Genomic DNA, 25,515 nt, shown 5'->3' with positions numbered 1-25,515 from the left:
ACTTCTGGCACATTAATAATCTGAAATTCACAAAGTACCCCATGTTGAGAAACATGTGCCTAGTTTACATTATTAACACAAGATTTTAGGAATTCTGAACACTAGCCAAAGGATGTTTTTCTGTAGCTTCCAGCTAAATTGAATCTCTTGAATAATTAATTTTTATCTTTGATTCTTTCAGGACCTTAATTCAGCAGAGAATGTTCTAGTGGTATTTTTGGCTAGGAAACTTATTTATGCACAGTTGGAGGCTGTTTTTTATCAATAACAATGGCTTACATTTGCCAATGATAAAAAAAAATATAAAAAAATGCCTGAGTCAGAGAGAAACCTGTTAACATTTCTTTGTTGTAGTATCTATGTAAGTTATTCAGTAGCTGCACCTTTGCTTTGAGCAGCTAACTTCCGCACTATGTGATATAAGACAACACTTCTGAAAAGGTGTTAAATGGTGTTAAAATACACTCAAAAACCTTCTCTCTCCTCTTTACTGTTTTTAAGTCAGTAATAAAACCAAAGTATTTATTTTCTCACATTTGATGTGATTAGAATAGAATTTGATAAAAATATTTTAAAAATGCTTGTTTGGGATTTCTTATCTTATGTACTTTGGAGCACTACATGCAAAATTCTGTTAACCACAATTTGCTTAATAAGATTTTTTATGTGATAATTTTTTAAAGATAAAATAACATAAGCTTAGTTCTATTGAAAATTTTCCTCATGCAAGGAACTGAAAAACAAAATGTAAAGTGAAAAAGTATAATGAATTTCTTGATAATGAGATTAAGCTAAACATTACACATTCAGTAAATTTGAATATAAGGAGATTAGAATCTGTTTTTGGAGTGAGAGAAGAATAATAGCAAGAAAAAGAGGGAGGAATGTATTGAGAAACCACAATCATCTCTGCCTGGTATGATATATCATTGAATGTTTAGGAGATAAAATCAGAACAAAACCTACGGAACCCAACCCAGCAATGAAGTACTTCCTCTAAATACAGCACCTTGGACAGTACTGCAACATTCTGAGACCATGGTCTTATCAGCAATTGTTTGCTAATTAATACAAGTAGCTAATCACATTTCAGAAAAAAAAAAAAAAAAATCCTGGAATTTGGAAGTGTGAAAGTTAGGGTTTACTGGTATTTAATGGAAAACCTTTACATTTTCCCCTTTGTAAATCTATCCAAGGCATGAATTCAAAGTGGATTTTCTGTTCTGCTGCTCTGGTTTTGAAATGGAGTAATGTAGTTGAAAATTGGCTTCAAAATCAGAAACACTGAGTTCTCATTAGCTCTCTCCAAATGCAGAAACCAAGGACTCTGCTTAATATTGCTTAGAATTTTAAACTCAGTTATGAAAGGTGCATATGTAGCTTAGAAGTTGCTTTTACACCACTGTAGTTCAAAGGCAAAATTTTCAAAATCATTCCTTCCTGGGTTAATTAGTCTCTCATTGAAACCAGTATTAAATTTTCCATGACTTAAATAGAAAGAAAACTAGAGCATTTTATAATAATATTTCAGTTAGTTAACTCTGTTTGCAGAATTAACTGCCAGGAGAATAAGACACTGTATCTTTGATCACTTCTAGAAAAAAAAAAACAACACCTCAGAGAATGTTGTGTGTTAAGAGGATATAGTCAACACTCTTTGAAATTAATGTGGATTTTAACAGAATAAAGACTGGGAGCATGGGCCTGAAAGCAGAGGAACTAGCAATTTAAGATTGAGGGTTAAAAACCAGAGACAAAAAGTATGGGAGGTTTCCTACTTCTCTTTAACTATTCATTTTATATTATACCCTTCACATTCTCACTAGTAGTCCAGATGTTACTATTACCTGCAAAGAAACTACAGTTTACAACATAACTTACAATCCATTGTAACTTTGTTTTGCAAAAGCTTACATTGTACAATCCTTTTCAATGATTTGATAAGGAGCTATTGTTCATAACCTCCTTGAGCCAGGAAGCTTATTCAAATGTCCAGCTTTCATTTGTTCATATGCATATTCATATGTTTTACGTACTAGCTTTTGTTCAAACATTCCCTGTCTCTTTCAGTTGTTTGGATTTTTTTTAACTTCTCAAATTCTTCTTCCATTAAGAGATTACAAATGTTACTCAGATCCTTCTTGGCTTTTGTTTTTGTAGGCTGAAGAAACAACATGTTTTCAATTCCCTGTTCTAAATTTGAGGCTTCCTCCCCCTTGTAATCTTTCATTTCATATTCTCACATTCCATCTATTAGTTTTCTTAGATGTGATTTGAATTGTATGTAGGCTATTTCTGATGTCTTGTCAGTAGCATGTATGCTTCCCTTTTATTACAAGAAGTCTTTTCTCTTTACAGAATTATCTTTTTCAGGCTTGTATTATCGTGGGAACACATAGTCCCCTTGTGATCTCCTACTAACACTACTTACATTTTTCAATCAGTTGCTCTCAGCAAGAAACAAAATTCAGCATGTGACTTGTCATCATGCTTTACTGATTTTCAACTTATATATTTCAGTCTGATCATAGAACCATATCATAGAATGGTTTGGGTTGGAAGGGACCTTTAAAGATCATCTCGTTCCAATCCCTCTGCCACGGGCAGGGACACCTCCCACTAGACCAGGTTGCTCAACGCCCCATCCAACCTGGCCAATCTACTTCAAGGGGCAGCCACAGCTTCTCTGGGCAACATGTGCCAGTGCCTCACCGCTCTCATAGGGAAGAATATATTCCTAACATGCAATCTAAATCTCCCCTCCCAGCTTAAAGCCATTACCCCTTGTTCTATCAGTATATACCCTTGTAAAAAGTCCCTCTCCAGCTTTCTTGTAGGCCCCCTTTAGGTACTGAAAGGCTGCTCTAAAGGTCTTCCTAAAGGCTTCTATTCTCCAGAGCAAACACCTCTCATAGGAGAGGTGATCCAGCCCTCTGATCATGAAAATAATGAATTTTTTCCTCCTGAATAGCACTTTTTTCTACAGAAGTCATCCTTTCTGAGTTGCTGCTATCGGAACAGTACAGCCCCGTTTTGGGGTGGTTTTTTTGTTTGTTTGTTTAGGATTTTTTTAGAATTACTACATGTGAGATACTGCTCAATAAAAGTCTTGTTTCTTTAATTTTCAATGGCTTCCAAGAAGTGGTATCATCACTCCAATGATCCTGTATTAATTTATACATCTAAGTAAATGCAATGAATATGAGCCCCTCTTGTGTAAATACATGCAATTCTTTATGGAATCAGTCTGTGTGTTTGGCAGTACACAAGCTTCTTGGTGCCAATCTTAGTCAATAGTTGAAGTGAATATATTTGTACCTTTGGCTTGGGGGTTTCCTCAGGATTTTCCATATTTTAGTTTCAGTCATGCAATTTGTTTGCTGAGGTATTTATTTTAGGGTAGTAGCCCATAAGGGTATAAGTCTTTCTGACTATGAAGAAATTAACATTGATCTGCTGAGCAGAATTTTGGTTTAGCTGTATCCGTTAGTTCTTGAAGTTCTTGAAAATATACTCCAATGACTTTGTCATTTTAGCATTCTTACCGAACAGTATTGCACAGTGAATAGTTTGCTAGAAAACATATGTTTTCTCTTTGCAGCCATTTTTTAGTCTCTGTCCCAGCTTTGCCTTCATTTCTGATATATTCTATTCTGACTCTCAATCTAACCCAGTCAGGCATAATAAACCTAAATTCTTAGCACTTTTGAGGGTGAATATTATTGTCAGGATATTGTTATACATATTCATATCATATACATAGCTGGAGGCCTTTGTTCCAATTCTCAATACACTCAAGAGATCTTCTTTGGATCTAATTTGTACTTGGGTCGGGAGTATTTTCAGCACAGCCCAATGAGTATTTTTGTAATGAAGGCACACACTGAGCCGGGTAGGCAATGATATAATGCAAACAAATCTGTTCTCTTCAAAATAGCTGTAATATCTACAAATCAACCTCAAAGTCACTGTGTTTTAGATTTTCTTGCTGTTGCTGTTAAGGGAGTTTTATTTTCTGAAGCCTACTGAATATAATAAATACTGCCAGAAAAGATTTCAACAAATGGTTTTCATTACAAAAGTTTAAATGACAAGTAAGTAAATACAGAGAATAGCAATAATGCAAAAAAGATTATGCCCTCTGCTAGCCAAAATACTGATTTCCAATCTTCTGTTGCAATGAATGAAAATGTCTTTGCTCTATATGACTGTGAAAAAGGTGTAAATCCTATATAAAGTATATAAACCTGTATGCAAGGAAAAATATACCCCTTTCTCTTGTGTACGCTTCTGTACTTAGATTATCATATCACAAGATAATCCAGGCTGGGAGGGACCTCAGGAGGTCTCCAGTCCAACCCCCCAATGGCCAGCTCTGAGCTTCTCACAGATTTATCTAGGTGGGGCTTGAATCTCACCAGTGACAGAGGTGACACAGCTTTTTAGAGCACCCTGGTCCATTGCCTCACTGCCCTTATGGGGGAAGGTTTCACGTTATACTCAGCCTGAACCTGTCCTGCACTGGTTGTCTCTCACCCTCTTGTCAGCACCACTGTGATGAGTGATGAGGAAGGGAAAGCTTCCTCAATAATCCAGTGAGGAAGTGGTAGATGGGGTAAACAAACAAAGGGCCTGAGATTATGTCACTGGTCTCCACTTGGGCATTGAGCTGTTGACTGCAACTTGTTGAGTGTGACCATCCAGCCAATTTCTTGTCCATCAAGTGGTCCATCTGTCAAATCCATGCCTCTCCAATTTAGAGACAAGGATGTCATGTGGGACAGTGTCAAATGCTTTGCACAAGTACAGATAGATGAATTCTGTTGCTCTTCCCTTATCCACCAAAGATATAACCCTATCAGAGAAGGCCACCAAATTTTGAGGCACGGTTTGCCCTTACTGAAGCCATGTTGAAGTCAAAGAAATGATTTAGCTCTGATCCAAGGAGTTTTCTACATAAATATTTAATGGACTGGTCATGTGCAAACTGCCTCCCATACTGGGTGACTTGGAATAACTGACAAGGTTTCAATTGTCTGATGAATGTAACAAATTAGAACAAAAAGTAGCAATCGTGCGGTGTATCAAGGATTTGTCCCAAAGATGCAAAAGGAAAAGTTATTACTGCAGTTCTTCATAATGTAATTTGAACATATTAGGAAAAAGAAATTAGAAAATAATTTCCTCTAATCCAGAGGAATTTGGTCTATTTTCTGCAATGGACAAGTTTTAAGTGTATCTGGATCTTGTATCTATCTGGATGTATTAATCTATTTATACTTGTACCTATTTGGTTGTATTCCAAAATTTCAGCATTTCTTACGTACTCCATAAAAATAAAAGATGAAATCATATTTGATCATCACAGTCTCCTTGAGAGACAAATGCTCTGATGATAGGTAACCCTAATGACACCCTCAGTATAAGGAATGAGTTCTATCTGTGGAAAGCAGTATACATTTAAAAACCTATATAAACTTTTATTAAGATAAGCTTTTGAAAAGCTCATAATAATTTCAGTGTTTTCTCAAAGACAGTTCCTAAGTGTCATTAAAAGAACAATTTTTCACTTAGAGCTATAAAGCTTTTAAATAGACTGTTTCCCAGGTATTCTTTTGTTTGACTGTGGAAAACAAGGAAAACCTAGAGACATTACTTCAACAACTTTGCTGGTGAATTGGAATTAAATATTGTGCTAGAGACTCCCATAAACATTTTCTGTGCACAAATATATACTAGAAGAATGACAGCACATGAAAGATTCCATTTATTTTCTTCGATTATTTTTTGTCTTTGTTTAAAAAAGCCACATCTATGCTTCTTAAATGTTCTCTTGTTATATATAAATAAAATACTATCAGCTTCTACATCACTTTAAATTTGAAGGACTAAGGCTTGTGTAGCTTGTTTTCTTGACAGAACATTAATAGACAGATTAGTGCTTCAATCTATTGTTCATAATACGTTAAAGAAGTCAGTTGTGTAAAATTATTGAATTGAGATATGTATATATTCTGCGAATTTGTAATTGCTCATAATATCAGCTTAATAATAGCTTTCTGTATTTTCATATTTAACAAAGTCAACCAAAGAGGATCCAAATTCACTAGGCAACCTTGCTTGTGCATCCCCTGCTTAATGTGCTGAATTAGGCTAAAAGACCATAATTACAACCTGTGGTGGGTTGACCCCAGCCAGCAGCCAAAACACCCACAGGGTCCCTCACTTTGTGCCCTCTCCGGCAAGATGGGAAGAAAATAGAAGGAAAGTGAGAAGGCTCAAGAACTAAAATCATGAAAGTTTAATAAAGAAAGCAAAAGCTGCCCGCACAAACAAAGCACAAAGACAAATTCATTCAGTACTTCCCATCAGTAGACAATGTTCAGTCACTTCCTGGGAACCCAGGCCTCAACACATGTAAGTGTTGCCTGGAAAGACAAATGCCATAACCAAAGATATCCATTCTTCTTCCTCCTTTCCCTGAGCTTTTTATTGATGAGCATGATGTCATATAGCATAGAATATCACTTTGGTCAGTTTGGGTCAGATGTGTCAGCTGTGTCGACTCCCAACCCCAGCCTGCTTTGGGCAAGAGGGAAAAAGACAAAGCCTTCACTCTATGCAAACACTGTTCAGCAATGGCCGAAACATTGGCCTTATATCAACACCATCTTAGCCACAAATACACAGCACAGCACCATATGGACTGCTCAGGAGGAAGTGAACTCCATCTTAGCCGGATCCATTAGATGTGTACTCAAGGGACAGAAAGAAAGTGGAAAAAAGGAATAGTTATATTTATGCCTTCCCACTTTATCTTTAATCGTAGAATGTCTATCATTAGGAAAAATAACATCAGCAATCTGGAGCTTTCAGTCACGGCTGCCAGTATAGGTAGACTTATTACCAGATTTACAGACTTTAAGGCAAAAAAGAATCACTAAGTCATCATATCTGTCTTTCTTGACTCATATGGCATTACATTTTACATTTTTTACCCAGTAGAAGCTAGAGAGAAAACTGCTGGAGAAAGATCAGATTCAAGTTCCATTTAGGTACACAGCTACAGTCTTGACATAGATATTTAGGAGGGAAAGCTACAGATACGAAGTTCTATCTCTTGTCTGTTTTGAAGCACAAAACCAAGAGTCTATGAGCTTGTCTGACCATAGAATTTCTCTTCCAGAATGGGATGGATTGCTTCTGGCACTAAGTATCAATTGTCGCAATCCTAGAGCCCTAAATTTTTTATAAATACCTGTTGTGTTTCCAAGAATCATGTCAGGAAATCACAGAATCATAGAATAATTAGGGTTGGAAAGGACCTTAACATCATCTAGTTCCAACCCCCCTGCCATGGGCAGGGACACCTTACACTAAACCATGTCACCCAAGACTCCATCCAACCTGACCTATTTTCATTTTACCTTTCTGTTTTCATTTTACCTTTCTGTTGCTTGTTACTTTAACTGCAAACCAATCCTTGTCTCAAAGATAATTTGAAATGTTCCACCACTATAGTAACAAACCTTTCCAAGGAGTCTGCTACTGTAGTTAGAGATACTACAAAAGTATCTTTCTTTCAGCTTTCTAGAATATCCCATCAAATAGAGAATTAAAATCTTTCAAGACGTTTTTAAGGCAAACTAACCTTTTTCTTATTATCCTATCTCATTATCTATCTCAGAGACAAAGGAGAACAGTTACTAGCAAGTCCAGATTTAGTGTTTGAGTCTTTATCATGCAGGGAAACTATGGAAATGACCTTTTCAACATTTTTCTTGAGGTATTCCCTTGAACAGATGAAATAATAGAGCACTAGCAGTCAACCCTAAAATCAAATGAAATCCATTGAGCATAAGAACTGAAATAGGACCAGAGAACCAGAGAAGATTACTCAATAGACCGTTTTAGTCTCAAGCTTGTAGACAGTGACTTGAGATGGCAGGTGAACTGGTGTGAAAAAACACAAAATCATCTTTAAACTTTCATCCAAAGCTTAAACCAAAATATTATTAAAACTCAGAAACACCATTTTGTGAAGTCACTAAAAGAAAAGTCCTTTTAACTGACTCATTGTTTGTTTGTAAATGCATAAAGCAAACAAAGCTTTTACTTTTCACAGTAGCAATGCAGATTTATTTGCCTTTTAGTGTAACAGTTCTGGTTTTAGTCTTCAGGGGTTATAATCTACATTACTGACATTATTGAAAAGGGATTTATCTGACGTGCAAATATTTGTGAATAATTACACTGATATAAGTATCTTTCTTCCAAATTCTTAAAATTATTCTTTTTCTAGGAATAAACCATTATCTTCACTATTATTTTTGTGTTGATGTCATAGTGTGTAGTATAAAAAAGTCTTTCGGGCAAAAAAGTGAAACGGTGTAAAATAGAGTTCAGTGTAAAGTCAAAATCAATGAGTGTATCGGGTGCAGGTGTCAGTGTATTGGCAGGAGGGCAGAGCTGCAGGCATGGCCTAGTGAGAAGAGACCAGGGGCTGCCCCATGCTGGACCTAGTTTATTCCAGCTGTTTCCAAAAAGGACCCACTGCAGGGCACAGACGAGCCCTATCCCCACACCAGGCCTCCCTGCACATCTGGAGCTGGGTAGATATGTCTGGAATGAAGGAGTGAGGTTAAGCCTGGAGAAGGGGGAGGAAAAGTGATGTTTTAACATTTGTCTTTGTTTCTCACTAGCCAAATCTGGTTTAGTTGACAATAGATTAAATTAATTTCCCCAAAGTCAAATCTGCTTTGCTCTTGCTGGTGCATAGTAATCAATGTCCCCGTCTTTTTCTTAACCCACTAGCTTTCTCGTTCTTGGGTTTTTTCCCATTTTCCTTCCCCCATGCTGCTGAGGAGGGAGAATGAGTGAACGCCTGTGAAGGCATTTAATAGTTAGCCAATGTTGCAGAAATTAGAAAGAGTGCTACACAGTGCGAAACTTGTTAACAACCTTGACGAGAATTTGTAACAAGCAATGAGACTGGTTTTCAGATAGATCAACAAGTGTTTGTTGATTCATTTAAGCACCGTGAACAGTATGCTTATTCCCAGACTGTACTGATTTTCTGGCATGCATTCATCTTTTGGGAGTAGCTGAAAGATATATATGGTCAGAGTTTAAGGGTTTTTCCTCAAACTTTTGCCTTGTCTGCTTGGTCAACTGTCTAGTTGATTTTCCTCTTCAGTCTGTCCACTGCCAACCCCTTTATGCTCCAGAGAATGTTTGCTTAGAACATTCTAATTCAATAAACTGTAGCAATATTTGACAGAGTTTTGCTGTGGTTTGACAATGGAAAGATTTGTTGTATTTAACTGCATGAAGATTTCACAGATATTATCTTCTTTGAAGTACATGAGAAATAGAAGCAGATGTGTACCAATATGAAAGGCACAGTGTTGTAATGGGAAGTTAGCAGAACTTTTAACAATCTTCTAAAATGTAATGACAGCTCAACTGATTCTCAAGACTCCCAACAAATGAAAGTTTGTCTTAATTGTTCAGGAAACTAAAATATAATGGTATGTTCTATATTTTTGGGGGAGAAATGGATGGATTTTGTTGTTATGTTGAAACTGTTTTAGCGTAACATTTGGGTTGTTGCAAATTAATCTTTATCTATCTGTGACACTTTTTTGTATTACTTGTTAACTAAACCAAATTCGAGTATTATGGTTAATTCACCTCTTCAGATAGACTTAAATTTGTGCGGAGATGTTTAAATTCTACATTTTTATCAGTTTCTTCCTCTGCTGTTATCTTACATTTTAAAAAATAAGTGTTTCAACATATAAACCAAGAAGAAATAGGTAAAGAATGAAGTTATTATAGACAATAACCATAAAACAGGAGTAAAGTTTTCATAACAGTGTTTTGATACTTAGTCATCTTTTTCTTCACTTGCTTATCTAGGTAGCTTACTTACAGAGTTTGTCTTCCAAAGTAGTGTTTGATTCAAAAGGTAGAGAAAGTACAAGAACAACAAAACAACCTTTGTCTAAAATGCCGTTTTAGATAAAGGTATTGAAAGTTCTAATATCCTTGATTTTGCTCTCAGGTTGAAACCTGTATAACATGTAATAGCATGCTGTTTTCTCAGTTCCCTTCACAAATATATTTCTCCCATGAGTTAGCAACAAGAATATGAGAATAAAATATTTTATAACTTTTTCAGTCTTCTTTTTTTTTATTCCCCCCCTCTAAATTATAGTATTGCAAATGAAGTTTTCAGTTTTCCTGAGTCATAAGTATGGAAACCCTGTATTAGCAAAGTCAATATCAAACAAAAATGAAAACATCATAAATGATATATCTGCATTGAATCACTCATGAATGTAAGCTTTACAACTTCCATTTTTAGAAGACAAGACTACATTGGTGTGATAGTTTTGTATGACATAAGTTCTCATAAAAAAAACAATAAAAATCATTATGCAATGTAAAAAGCTGCAAGAACATCAGCTCAGGTTATCAAACCTGAAGCTATATACCACAATAAATTAAAATGTAAGTGAAAATATTGAACTCATACCATAAGCTCCTTGTATTTTATTTAAAAGACATATCAAGCTTCCATATTTTAAATGAAAATTACAAGTAATGGCATTTTTCACTTCAGAGAAATGGAAATTGAAAGAGATGTACAAACCTCAAACAGTGGCATTTGCTTATTATCTCTTACTACTTTGTTTAGTTCCCCAGAGTAGCTTTTTTGCTCTGGCAACTAGTTATGTAGAATACAATAAAACAATTATGAAGTGTTAGAACATAATCCATATAATTCCAGGAATGAGGTGGCTCAATTTAGTTTCAGTGGGATGCACTTGCGCTTTTGATCTAGTGCAAGATTAGGCCATAAAGAGAAATCTGATAAAGTACAGAAGGTTTTGATTGCATTTATACATAGGCAAACCTAAACAATTTTTTTCATAATTGATAGTAACTCACATTTTTGTCACTGTTGTTAATCAACTACTTCTCCAACAAAATTATAACTTTTAATAATACATATTGCAGTAGAGTGCTGAATTCAACCAAGAGGAATGATCCTATAACTTTTTAACAATAAAATTTAAATAATTACAGTTTTACAGGGAAAACTTTCTAAAGGCTTCCTGTTGCTCTCTAATCTTGGCCCAATGCTAAGCTGGAGCTATCTGATATAAACTCACAAATGATAGGCATTATAGCTTCACTACTCTAGTTATGGAAACAAAATCTTTCAGCAAAACTGAATAGGATAGTTGACACTGAATATGCCAGACCATGTAGGAGAATGATTTTGCAGCCTGGTGGGCTCTAAGCTGGGAGACTTGAGTTCAAATTCTACCTGTCATGGCATTTGCAATTCAAAATGAAATCATTTCAATGTGAAAAAATGGAAGGAAGGCAAAGGCACTGAAAATGCAAAGTAGAGAGTATTATAGCCAGACGAACACATTGTTACATGAGATATCAGGATTCAAAACCCTGCTCCAGAACAAAGGGAGGTGGGATTGATTCTGAGTTGCCTTCTTTGCAAGTGTCTTGAATCCATCAGGGTATGGTCATATAAGGATGAATCTAAGTGATAAATTAAAAGAATCCGAAGAAGGCTTTCACTTATTTCTCTCAAGCTCAGCATTTGGGTATCTAATTTTTCTTTCCAATGTAAAACTTAGTATATTCCCAAATGTGAAAAAAAAAAAAAAGAAAACCCAAATCAACCAACAGCCTCAAAACCTCCCCAAACCCCCAAACAAGCAAGCAAACAAACAAAAAGCATCAGGACACCAGATAGCTCTTTCATGCAAATTCATCTAAACAGGTCGAAATCTTCCTCCAACCGTTCCAGTCTTGACCAATGCAACAGCACTTTACAAATATACCAAACCAGCAGGACGTTTCTAGAGCTGAGATGAAAGGGAATGAAATTCTATGTCAATATTATTTTGAACATTCAGAGGAAGGTTCCTTATAATTCTCTAATATGTATTCAAATGAGAGAAAAAAAAAAGAAGGAAAGAAAATGTAGACATATGCATTTCATTATTTCTAGTCACAGAATGTACAGCCCAACACTGGCTTTCTGAAGAATTTTATTTCACATACTTGCTATACATATTACTAGACTATAACAAGAATCAAACACCTACAGGCCATTCAGTAGAAATGTGAAAAAGGCTTTGACAAAGCAACACAATGTTTGCTTTGAGCCAGAAGTTGTCATTTGAGAGGAAAAAGCATCACTCAATTAGTGAAATGAGATCAAATGTGTGAATTGCAGGTTTTCCAGCTCCGCAGAAGATAGATTTACTCACTACATCAACAGGGCAGTGAACTGTGACTACCAACAGATAACTTGTAAAGTAAATATTCCAGATAATTCATATTTTCAAGCAGGAATGCCAAATAGGAGGCATTAAACACATTTTCTTGCATCAACTGGAAATATACTGAAAATATCTTTGTTTTAGAGAAATAACATTTCCTTTAGATAGGAAGCCCTGAAACTATTTTTGTCATCAATATTGTCAACATTGCCCTCAAAAAAAAAAAAAAAAAAAAAAAAAAGGGAAAAAAAAAGAGTAATGTTTTTCAAAAAGTAAAAGAAAAATATGTTATCAGATGTAAAACATTATGGTACAATTTAGATCTGCTACTTCATGTATTTCTTGACATTAAGCCATACTAATAGAATTAAGACCACGTAGAACTGGCACCAAAGCATGTAATTGCCTAAATAATCAGATACTGGGTACCTACTAGCATTTTGTTTTCTTCCAAGACTGTAGGCAGCTTGGTAAAGTCTAGAAAATTAAATATACATCTCTAAATGCCTGAACGGCTTTGAAAATCTGGTCTAGATACAATCTTGAGATCTTTTTAAACAGGTCTAATTGGTCCTACAGGTTGCTGAAATACAATCATAATGTATATGAAGTATAGTTTAGTTTTAATCGAAAGAAAAACCATATCACAATCCTTTCTGCACATCATACTGAACTAGGAACAGATTTAGCCCTCCCCAAGTTAGAGAGTATACCTTTCCCAAGTCTGCAAAACAGGTACATGGAGCTATGCATTGAGGCACCAGACCATGTTACTGAGTTACAAATACTCAGCTGCCATAAGCTGCAAGAAAACTAGAATACCTGGCCCAGAATATTTATTAATAGCTCATTAAGTGTCTCCCCTGAAATGGTTCTCTAATTTATAGCTATTATTCCACAAAGGCACAGCTTTGCTAACTCCCTTTCACTTCACTGGGATCAAGAACAAAGCCAGAAGTCCTTTGAAACAGCAGGCTGAAATGATGCAGCAGGAGAAGCTGCCCAGTACAGAAGTAGAACCTGGGTGAAGGCTCAAGAAGGCAGGGAGGAATCCAGTTGCCCAGAGATTGTCTGCCCCATCCTTGAAAATGTTCAAGGCCAGGTTGGATGGGGCTTTGATCCACCTGGTCTAAAGGAAGCTGTCTTTGCTTGGACAGCTTGGACAGGTTTGGAACTGGATGATCTTTAAGGTCCCTTCCAACCCAAACCATTCTATGTTTCTATAATATGATTATATGAATATCATCTCTTTTAACATTCTTGAGAAAAAGGGAAATTGCATTTCATTTTCTATAAAGCATCTTTTTTCTGTTTGTTTTTTTGTTGAGTTTTTTAATTTTTATTATTAAATATTGCAATATATTGAAAAAAGTCCCAGTTTTAAATGCTTGGAAAATATTATTCTGACATGAATGTTAGTGAAAATATCAATTACCTGAGGTAGCTTCGTGGATAACCTAGTGAAACCAGATGCCTTGGAGCAGTTTTTTTTAGGGGGCTGAGTGGAAGAAAAGGAAAGATTGAACCCATCTGATTCAGTCTATCATAGTACCAGAAGCTTTATGGATAGAGAAAAAGTGTGTTCAGAGAACATGTTTTTACTGTCATATTCAAGGGCATGCCAACTTGGTTTCTTCAGGATTTGTCCTGGTCCAGCTTTACTTAATAAATTCATTAATATCTGGCTGACACAGAATGTTATTATCAATTCTGGAGATCATACCAAGGTTTGGAGGACTGCTAGGAATATGTACACAGAGTTTAGCATGATCTTGACAAATTGGTGTGGAAAAGATATAATTCAGTACAGACAACATATTGCTCTACACTCAGGCATGTATAAACAGTTACATATGAAAAAAAAAATCAGGTCTAAAAATTGGACTACACTGATGTCAGTCTTTTAGAAAAAGACCTACAGGTTATAGTTGATCACTAGAACAACATGAGTCACCAATGTCACACTGCTCTGAAAAGTGCAGATATTATACAGACAAATGACATTTTTGCTCCGCTTTGCAATGACAAGTCCTCTGCTGAGTATTTCTCTGTTTTGGCAGCCCTTCAAGAACATTCTGAAACTACTGGAGAGACTCCAGAGAGGTCTAGAAAACTTGACCAAGAAAGATTGAATGAAACCAGAATGTTTAAATTAAAGATGAAAAGAACAATGTGTGATGTGACGGTGGTGTTCAGGTACAAGACATGCTGAACAATTGAGCAGTTGCTCGCTATATCAGTATGGATAAGGCAAAAAGCAATGGGCTAAATTATAGCAAATATAACCAAAGCTGCCTATTAGAAAAACACCTAACAACTAGTGAAATGTTGGAGTAGATTGCCTGGGGCACATTGTGGATCCTCATTGCTGAAAGGTTTTCAAGAAAGGCTTAGGAAGCCGTATGCCCTGCCTGACAGGGCAAAGTGAGATAGTTCAAAATTTGGGTTTGGCCTGTGCAGTCTCAGGAAGGTGAAAATCAGTCAGTCTTTCACTAAGGATAGTGCCTTCTGGGGAGGAGGTGAAGGACTTTCTAGAGGACAAGAGCCTTCAAAATAACAATAAAAAAAAAAGTGCCTGAGAAAAAGGATACACCTGTTTTATAATTCACACTCATTTTCATCCCTAGCTCTTACCATTCCTACTGTGGGAAACCAGTTACGTCTAATGTGAATATACTAATGGCTCTAATTTTTCACTCCTTTTTTATCATCAACTTACCTAAATATTCTATGAAGGCTAAAATATTGTGTTATCTAAGATTAGAGAAGTACTTAGTGGAAAGGGAGCGGTAGAAAAATCCTCTTCCTCTTCCTTCCCCCCCTCCCATTTAATCACAGGTATAGAAAAGAGTCTAAAAAAGCAGACTTAGGTTGGCTCCACTAACAAACCTCAATGCTCAGAATAAAACACTGAACTGGCAAAGGAGCTGATTTGTTCACGTTTTTGAATAGCCATAGGGAACAACAGAAATGTAATGAATAATATTCTGGCCTATACCAGAGGGATGTTAACTGTTCCCAAAGAAAAGCTATATTGTCTTGGGACAGGACAAAAAGTTGCATGTGGTACTGCCTGTTATTACAAATAGTGCTATTATTTAACAGTTTTAGACAATTGTGCTAAAACTCATGAAGAGATACATCTTCAATAAATACAGGACACAGCAGGTGCCATGGATACATTTTTTGTAAAAGATCACCATTGACTGAAGATTATTATTTGATTAAATTGACTGCCTGATGGTGAGGCTTCCAACAGATAAACTCAGCCAAGAATTTAATCCACAAACTGTGTCATATTTGCATCTATTCCATGTTCTATCTACTTAGAAAAGGAACAGATGCAGACTCAGTAGGAGTCAGAAGGAAAAGAATCAATAGGGAAATACTCTATTAAGAGGAAGTTTCTGAATTTATAATCCAGCATTGACCTAAATATGTTTAAATTCTCAGTATGATAGTTCTCTTTAACTGATGGTCTCTGAAACCTGTATTCTATTTAATAATGTCCCTTTGTTGGCATTATTTGTCTAAATGAAATGCTGAAATAAATTCTTTTTTTAAGCCCTTCTGACATATGCTAGTGCAGATGATACTCTAAACAACCACCTCTGTCTGTGGTTTATCTTAGGGTTTAACCTACAGCTGCTTTACAAGGACTAGTTGTCAAAAATAAATAAATAGCTCTGTTTCAATCCATCTAGGGCATAAAATTATGATGGCTAGACACCTTTGTGAGGGAGTCATGAAACCACAGGGTCCTCAGGCATGTATAGGGAACCGCATTATCTTTGATTTTGTCATTCAAGCATGCGTATAGACTTGGACTGGAAATGGCTCAGTCCATGTTCACAAAAGGAACTGTGTAAGACACAGCTGATTCATAAATGGGCTGTGTCAAAATGTCTCTGGCAGCCTCCACAATGTTTTGCCACTGCCTGCTTTCCTGGAAGCTGCATCACAAATACATGGTATAGCAAAAGTCTCCTCCTCTCTCTACCAACATAGGATCCATCCTTGGCCTCCCTCTTCCCCTGCCCTCCTTTTTTGTACAGCCCAAACTGTCTTATTTGGCGGCTTATGCCTGAGTAGTTGCAAGTTAAACCTATGGGGCTGAATAAAGGTCGATAGTTACAAATGGTCATCCCACTCAGTTCCTGTCAGTAAAATGAGTGTTACCAAAAACTGTGCACCTTGGAATTGGCAAAATATTTTTTTAGTGGTGTGTTTAGTTAAGTAACAGAGTAAGTTTGGAAGTAAAGTCAGGAGAAGTTTTCAGGAAAAAATAAAACTAGATTTAAAAATTTTTAAAAAATTTTTCTCTGAAAAATTGTCAACAATAATCAAAGGAAGAAAAGAAAATCACTTATGTATAGCTTTCTTCTTTAATGAATTTTTAGCATTCTTATTGTATAAAACCAAGAGTAATTCAGGAAGAGAGGCTTTACAGACAACTGCAAGGAAAAGGAAGCTATTTCTTACCTAAAATTTATACAGAATATGAAAAAAACATCTTTAAGTAAGTGAGTCATTCTTTTATCTGTGGAAAAGAAGGGTCTGCACAGAGTATTTACTGATACGTGTATGCACAGGAATTTATATTGGAAAAGCCATATACAAAAACTCATACGTAAATATACCACACTATAAATATGCATGTGTTTACATACACAGTTTCATTTTGAAACTTGGAAGTCTAATGGCTTTATTTGGAATAATGAAACATGTTGTTACATCTTTCATAAACTAAAGCATAAAGCATAGTGATGCTATAGCAGCCTAAATAGATTTTACATCATTTTTGACTCTGACTAACACATTAGGACCTTGCTGAATATCTTACATTACTCATATATTTTTTTTTCTGGGGCTATGTGATTTACACCGTCACCAGCTGATCACATGGTGAATGGGTTTCTTGACCTTTCCCATGGCAGGATAGGGAATATTTAAACCCTTGCAGTCTGACAACTGTTTACAGAGAGTCTAGGTTGTTAATTAGCTGGGTTGGAAGTTAATTTTAGGAGGGTGCCTGACATAAGGATGGTTCAGCTTCCTTAAGCCAGGTTCACCTACTATAGTGACATTTTATTCACATGGGATTTGTAGATGTTAGAAGTAAGATCCCACAATAGTTAATGGAGAGACACCCAGGCATCTTCATAGGTGGGGTTAACTGGAGTCAACCCATCCTAAAACAGGTGAGGAGAACTATCCTCAGAATATGGCTCTATTCTTGTATGGCTTCTAGCAGGAAAAACTGATAATGGATGTGTAGACAAGAGACCAAAGATTTTTAGATCTCTGAAGCTGTATAAGATGAATGCTTCCTTCAGTTGCCTATACTGCCCTATATCCCCAGGGCTAGGGTTTTCAGACAAGGGGAAATGTGTAGAGTTCTCATACTTGCATGATGGTGAACTAGAGTACATGGGGATGCTTGCCTGCAGTTCTCCCACAGAGAAGAAATATAACCTACAGTGTGCAAATTATTGTTCCTGAGTGAGATATGTAGTCTGTTCATTTATTTAATTACAACATTACTTTGTAGTTTTTGCTTTATATCTATCATAAAAACCTTGCTACAAGGGAAAATTGTTTCCTGTAAATGTAGTTTTAAAGTATTTTATACATATATGTAAACTTTTCTTCCCTTAAAGCATATTGTCCAGTTTAACTTGATTTAGATTAATTTTTGAACTTTCATGTTACATAATCTGTAAAATAGTTCCTGGCTGTTAGAAACAATGGAACACCTATACATTACTTAAGCAAAATAACTCATTGTATTTCATGATCCTGTTTAGTTAAATCCAGAAATAAAAGTTGTGTTTTACATGTTTTGGATGACCACTATATTTCCGGTTGAATGACTCCATCAAGTATGTAAAGATTTGGAAATGGTTGTTTTCTTGACTTCCCTACAGACTTTATTCCATTTGCTTCTGTGAATTTTGTGTAATACATGTAAATAATTTTACTGTTGGAGGAAATATAGAAAATGGGTTATTTTTTGGCTGATTCTGTATGACGTAAAAGTTGTGGCTGTCTGTTTTCCATAATGCACCATATGAAAGTAAAGTAAAAATAAATCACCCATTAAAACATTTTATTTAACCAAATAGCTGAAAATCCTATTATTAATATCATCATCAAGAAATACAACAAATCCAGCACTGTGATCATGACATGCATCATGATTTGGCATGGAAAGCTGGCATTTTCCAAAGTGAACTCAGTATGTATATTATTCCATTGTTTAGAAAAAAATTTGCCGTAGAAAAGTATTCCTCCTTTCAGAATAAAATACTCCAAGTGTATTATTTAGATAAGTGTTCCAGGGAGTTGAGAGTAAAAATTTGGGGTTTATTTCATTTATGCTTCTCATGACAGAAGTGACAACAGGTCACTAAATCTCATTTTAATTTGCTTTCACTCTTTTTTTTTAACCTCTCTTACTCCACAGATCATTCTGATACTAGAGAGTTTTTTAATGGATGAATCAGTTTAGAGTCTTACATGTTTTTTTTTCTTCAGAAATAACAAATATAAGACCTGAAATACCTGCCTGCACCTGGTACGTCACATAAGACTTGGACCAAAATAAAAAGAAAACATGGTGTAGCTGAACACAGCCTCCGTCTATTATTCTGTACTTAGACTAATCATTCTTTCTCTTTAAAAGTCATACCAAGGTAAAATAATTTGAGGTACTCCGGGGTGTATTAACTTGCTGACTCAAGATTTCAATATTATTGGGTTGCACTCATAAGCTGCTTAACGTGTTGATGCACCAAAGTACATGTTCAGATTAAAATGAATGTCTGTATCTAATCAATAGTTAAAATTTTCTGCTACATCAGGTTTGATGATGACTTTTCAGGCTGTACTATATCCTTTTGACAGATTAAATAAGTGTATTCATAGATCTTGTGGCTTTGACAAACTAATCATTGGAAGGTGAGATATACATCTTCTGCACCCAGAAGATCTTTGCTACATTGATTACCTACCTCTAGGCACTGCAGTAAGAGGGCTTCACATTTAATGCCTGACTACTTCTGTCTCAGGTACCAAAAATATTGTGATTAAATGGTTTTGTGGGTAATGCTTAAACTTGTAATAAATAATCCTGATCACTGACACCAAAAAAGAAATAGTTTGAGGACCTTGGTTATTTTTAATAGTACTTTTTTTACTTAACTAGTATTAAATTCAGTTGATGTATTGTTTACAGAAGTATGTAAGTGTAAGAAAGAGCTGGGCCATCAATTTCTTTGTCTAGTCAGTGTCAAAATTGCTGATGGTGGTATATTAGACTTTTCAACTCATGGAGCCTGTTGCTGCCTCAGTAAAGGTGTGGAGGAATATGTGTGTTTGAGAAAGGACAACAAACATAGAAGATGATAAGACAAAGTGTGCAGATGATACATGGGTTATATCACCTATTCTCTTTATCTATCTATCTATCTATCCGTCTATCTATCTATTTCCTCAGGGCACAAAAATAATTTCAGAAATCTAAACAACTTTAAAGTCCTTAATAAAGTCCTAATGATAGTCTACAGTAGTAAACTGATGAATGTCAATTGGATTCCTGTGGTAATTAAAATATTCTTTGAGATTGCCCTTGTCTGTTGATTATATATGTCATAGACCTAGGGTTCTCAAATCATAACAGGAGTTTAGACATACCAAGGTTTTCACTGTTCTCTGAGTCCAAAAGAAGTATTGAGAGAGCTACTGAGCCTTAAGCAACGCAATTACATTTTCCAAATGGTAAGTTTATTGGGACTTAGAGGGCTTATTGGAAGAATTCTACTGTTTGTCTTCTACAGATGAGGATTTGTGATAGAGTCAAAAGAATTTCATTTCTGCCATTACCTGATTTGAACAGGAGTCAGATATGGAGACGTCCAAGACAGTAGTGCTGGCAGTGCTATTAGTACTAGCATCAGTGTTTTAAACTATGCAACTCATTGGATTAAACTCTGGACTTTTCTCTACAGGAAAGTTTTAATCTTTCTATATTGCACACAACCACTAACTCTTCCAAACCAGTTACAAAGAGTCACTTGTATGACAGTGACTGTGCATTGATAGCAACTTCTCAGAAAGACTTTCAACTCTAAGTAAATCTATTTTCTGCTTCTACAGCCATTTCTGTATTAATAATCTTGAAGAAAACTAAAAGTATTCATCAACCAAACCCTGCAAAAAGACTGATTCAATTTATGACAGTTTCAGTTTCCTTGCATGTGTGATTTTGCCAATAGTGATAAAAAAGTAATTCCTTGTATTCCAAATGGCTTTACCAGGATTGCAAAGGGAGACCAGAGCCCAGACAGGATCAGTCTCTCCACCAACTTAGATATACCTATAGTTTTTGTGCTCGCTACCTTGTTGGGGGATCAGGAGCTGTAGAGAATGCATAAACTTTGTAGTCCAGGAAAAGGTACCACTACATTTCTTGTTTGACTGAAGCAGCACAGTGAAATGAAGAATTAAGGTCTTTCGCAGAGCCCTGACTGCTTGTTGCAGACATTGTCATCAATGAAGGTCCATTCAGAAAGTGTTAAATGTGCATGTCATGGGCGGTGCATAAACACAGAGGTTGTTTTATATCGTCTCCTGAAAGATGGAAAGAAAAAGGGTGGCTACCCTAAGAAGTGCTTTGAAGTCACTTTTGAAAGAGTACAGTTTATTTGCCAATTTAACAGCTAAAATAGATGTTTCTTGGAAAGAAACTGTATGCTCTTTTGCAGGAAATACCTCTGAATCTCTCAGGTGGGTGATGCAGGTGCAATGTTAGAACAGATCAGACAGTGAGCAACACCATCTGCTGTATCATAAACTGAGTGAAAGGCATAGAACTGCATATCATGTGTCTACTTGGTAGGCATAACTCACTCACTCTGACACTATCTTAGCTGCCAAGAGCTCAGGACAATGAATATGTCACAGGCTTTGTGATCTAAGGAATGTAAAACTATGGAATAATTCTGGGCTCATCACATATATGAAGAATCCTATTCCTGCATGTTGATAGGGCACTGAAGGATGTGACAATTGAATATTTTTGACAAACTTCTGTATTTCAGCTGAAGTTGAGATGTGGGGTCGTATTTGGAGGACACTAGACATGTGATAAGCCAGCCATACAAGGGCATCTTCTAAGCATGCAGCCGCATACCAAGAAGAAGAGGATGTGAACCAGCCATCAGAGAGCTTCTTCTAAACACGTAGCTGCATACCAAGAAGAAGATAAGAGGAAGAAAACATCTGCAGTCGGATACATGGGAAGAACACTAGGAATTAGGTGATCCAATAAGGACACTTACCGAGCCGCATGATTGCCTCGTGCAAGAGGGCTTTTACCAATCAAAAGGTGCGTGACCACATGCAGAGATAGAAAACTCTGTATATAAAGGGGAACAATAAAGTGGCTTCTGCTTGATTCACATTGGATCGTGTAGGGTCCATTGTCGTGTCTCCTCAGTTGGTGACCCCGACGTGATCGTCACACGATAGTACCAGGAGCAACCTCAAAGGAGAGGACCGGCTGGAGAGCCGAGCCAGCAGGACTGGAGTCGGGACGGATCAGAGGACAGTCTGTGAAGAAAAAGAATGTACGTTGCAATGGGACACCCTTAGAGGTGAGCAGCCGGTAATAAGAGATGGGGCAGAGTGCTACAAAGGAAGAAAGTGTGATTGTGAAACTGCTCCTACATATACTCTCTAAGAGAGGAATTAAACACGATGAGCTTGTGCTCCGAAAATTACTAATATGGTGCCGAGAGAACGGGTTCCCCCCAGATCCACAGGCTGCTTTTAAGGTCGAAACTTGGGAAAAGGTTGGGGAACGGTTATGGGATGCCGTAAGCGACAGCAACAAAGAAGCTAAGGGACTAGCAACAACTTGGAAGCTGATTCTAGCGACCCTTCAAGCAATGAGGGCAGTGCGATCAGCTGCTGCCGGAGCTTTTATAGCTTTACAGCCCCCATCGTCTAAGATCAAAGTTTTCGATCGGCTCTCTGTCCCTTCCCCTGCTGCCCTGTCGGCACCTCCGACAGAGGATGAGGTGGATCCCTGGAAAAACGAGGGGATGGAAGTAGATGAATCCCGGTCTGTACCGTTGCCTCCCGACCCCTGGTAGAAAAGCCAGCCAGGGGAGAGCCGCCGCCTGTCCCACCCGACCCGTCTCACTCCAAGAGCCAGCCATTGCTTTCTCCACCTCTCCCTCTGATTACGCCTCCCCCACCAGCGCCTCCGCGAAAATCATCCACCCTCGAGCCCCACAGGGAACTGGACTGGGAGCAGAAACTACTTCGAAAGTTAGAGGACTTGGAAAGAGATAAGATCGCTCAAGAAGGACACAGAGGGGAGGAGGAGGCGAGAGGCGAAACTGCGGGAAGCTCCAGGAGGTGGGGGGAGGCGAGAGGCGAAACTGCGGGAAGCTCCGGGGCCGGGGCGGGGCGAGAGGTGAAATTGCTAAAACTGACAGAGACCCAACATGGCGATGGAGAGGGATTATTCAGAATGCGTTAGTGGAAGGAGAGTTCCTTCCCGTGGCATACCCGGTAATTCTGGGCGGAACGACACTGAGGGGGCCGCAGTGACCTAATGATTGGGAGGGCTTTCGTTGGGAGATCATAAAGGAAGCACGAAAATCAGTACAACAGTATGGGTTGCATTCTCCATATATGCAAACATTTATTGATAACATATTTTCTACTAATCTTTTGACTCCTTTTGATAGTCGACAGCTGATGGTGATGTTATTAACACCCATACAGGGACTTTTGTGGCGCTCACGGTGGCACAACTCCATAGGTGTCGCTGTTATCGCAAACCAAGACCATGCAGAGGGAGATCCATTATGCGTAGCAACTTTTGAAATGCTTACAGGACAAGGGCCTTTTGCTGATACACAACACCAGGCCAGATTACACCCGGCGGTGCTGCAGCTTTCAGCACAATTAGCGAGAGACGCACTTAAAACTCTCCCTGAGGATGGTAAGGTAACACCCCCCTATACTGCAGTAAAACAGGGAAGCAATAAGTCTTACATGCAATTCTTAGACCGCTTGCGAGATACGTTAGAAAGATCACCTATTCCCGATCATGCTCGTGAGGCATTACTAATGTCATTGGCCATGCAAAATGCTAACGTGACATGCAAATGCATTCTAATGGCTTTACCAAAAAATTCTGGTATTGTGGAGATGGTGGAGGCATGTTCTCGAGTGTGTACACCCGAAGAGCAAGCAACCTATACGGCTTCCGCGTTTGCAGCAGCTATTAAACCTTTTGTTCAGCAGGGCAAGGGCGGTTGGGGTCCCAAGTGCTATCACTGCGGAAAAGTCAGACACGTGAAAGCACAATGTAGGGCTCAAAAACAAATCGGGCAAAATCGTATGAATCAAGGGGAAAGCTTTGGAGGCACATGTAACCGCTGACAAAGGTTTGGGCATTGAGCAATAGAATGTCATTCTAAATTTAAAAAAGATGGAACCCCTTTGGGAAACGGGAGACTGAGCGCTCCGGGATCGAGCGCCATGACACAAAAGAGGTCTCAGGCTGCCTGGATGGCGTCCTCGCCGCCACCGCAGGAAGTGCCAGAGTGGATGTAGCAACAGCAGTAGAGTCGACACTAATTGATTCACAGGTATCATGTATCCCTACCAATATGAGGGGCCCACTGGGCCACGGGCTGAGCGCCTTACTTGTGGGACGCTCATCCGTGACTCGCAGAGGTCTTTTTGTATTACCTGGGATAATTGACGCAGATTTCACGGGTGTCATTTCTATTATGGTATGGACACCCTCCCCCCCAATTAACATCCCGAAAGGCACAAAAATTGGGCAATTAGTACCTTTTAAGTCTGCGGTGCCTTTAGCTGAAGGCACACATGGCTTTGGCTCCACGGGTCAAGCGAATATCTATCTGGCAATGGAAATTGGCAACACAAAACCTACAGAACAGGTGAAGTTGAGGCAACCTGGAGGGGATACCTGCACAATCAATATGTTGATCGACACTGGTGCTGATGTCACTATTGTTAGCCAAGACGTTTGGCCAGCACATTGGGCAGTGGAAAAGCCAGTGGTATCGGTTATGGGGGTGGGTGGAGTGCAAAGTACAAGAATCAGCAAGTCCATAATTCAATGTGTGTTGAGGGATGGGAGTATGTGTAGCATACGCCCATATGTAATGAATGTACCAATATGCCTTTTAGGGCGCGATGTGTTAAGTCAATTGGGGGCGAAAGTAGTCACCAGTAGCGAGAGTTTTTAGTAGCGGCCATTGATGCGGGGTGGCCTGTATTGAAACTAACCTGGAAAACAGAAACTCCAGTATGGGTAGATCAATGGCCGCTGACTAGCGAAAAGATCTCCCGTCTTCAAGATCTCATGCAGGAGCAATTAGAAAAAGGTCATGTTAAACCAACCACAAGCCCTTGGAATACCCCAATTTTTACAATTCCAAAGAGAAGTGGCAAATGGCGTCTATTGTATGATCTGAGGAAAATTAGTGAGGTCATGGAGGATATGGGGGCGTTACAGCCTGGATTACCCTCCCCAAATATGATTCCGAAAAATTGGGACATTTTAATTATTGATTTAAAAGATTGCTTTTTTACCATTCCCCTGCATCCAGAAGATTATCAGAAATTCGCTTTTTCTGTACCGAGTGTAAATAAAAGGGAACCTATGAAAAGGTACCACTGGGTAGTGTTACCGCAGGGCATGAAAAATTCACCAAGCATGGCCAGGTTTATGTGGCCTGGGCACTTACTCCGGTACGTGAAGCGCATCCAGACTTGCTTATTTATCATTACATGGATGACATTTTGATTGCTGGAAAACAACTGAATGGAAACCAATTGATTGTTGAATTACAAAATGTGTTGCAGTCAAGCAGGCTACAATTGGCCCCTGAAAAAATACAAAAAAACAGAAGTATGGAAATATCTTGGCTGGGAAATCGACAAAGCAGTTGTTCGACCTCAAAAGGTGGAACCCCGGACGGAGATCCACACCTTGAATGATGTATAAAAAATGTTAGGAGATTTAAACTGGGTGAGGACCTATGTGGTATTACCAATGAGGTGTTGGCACCTCTGATGAGGTTACTCAGGGGAGGAGGTGGTGCAAACACACCCCGGACTCTGACAAATGAGGCCAAAGAGG

Source organism: Strigops habroptila, chromosome 2 (assembly GCF_004027225.2).
Source record: "Strigops habroptila isolate Jane chromosome 2, bStrHab1.2.pri, whole genome shotgun sequence".
Taxonomy (NCBI): domain Eukaryota; kingdom Metazoa; phylum Chordata; class Aves; order Psittaciformes; family Psittacidae; genus Strigops; species Strigops habroptila.
The sequence above is the reverse complement of the archived record's forward strand: the minus strand, read 5'-3'. Positions refer to the sequence as shown.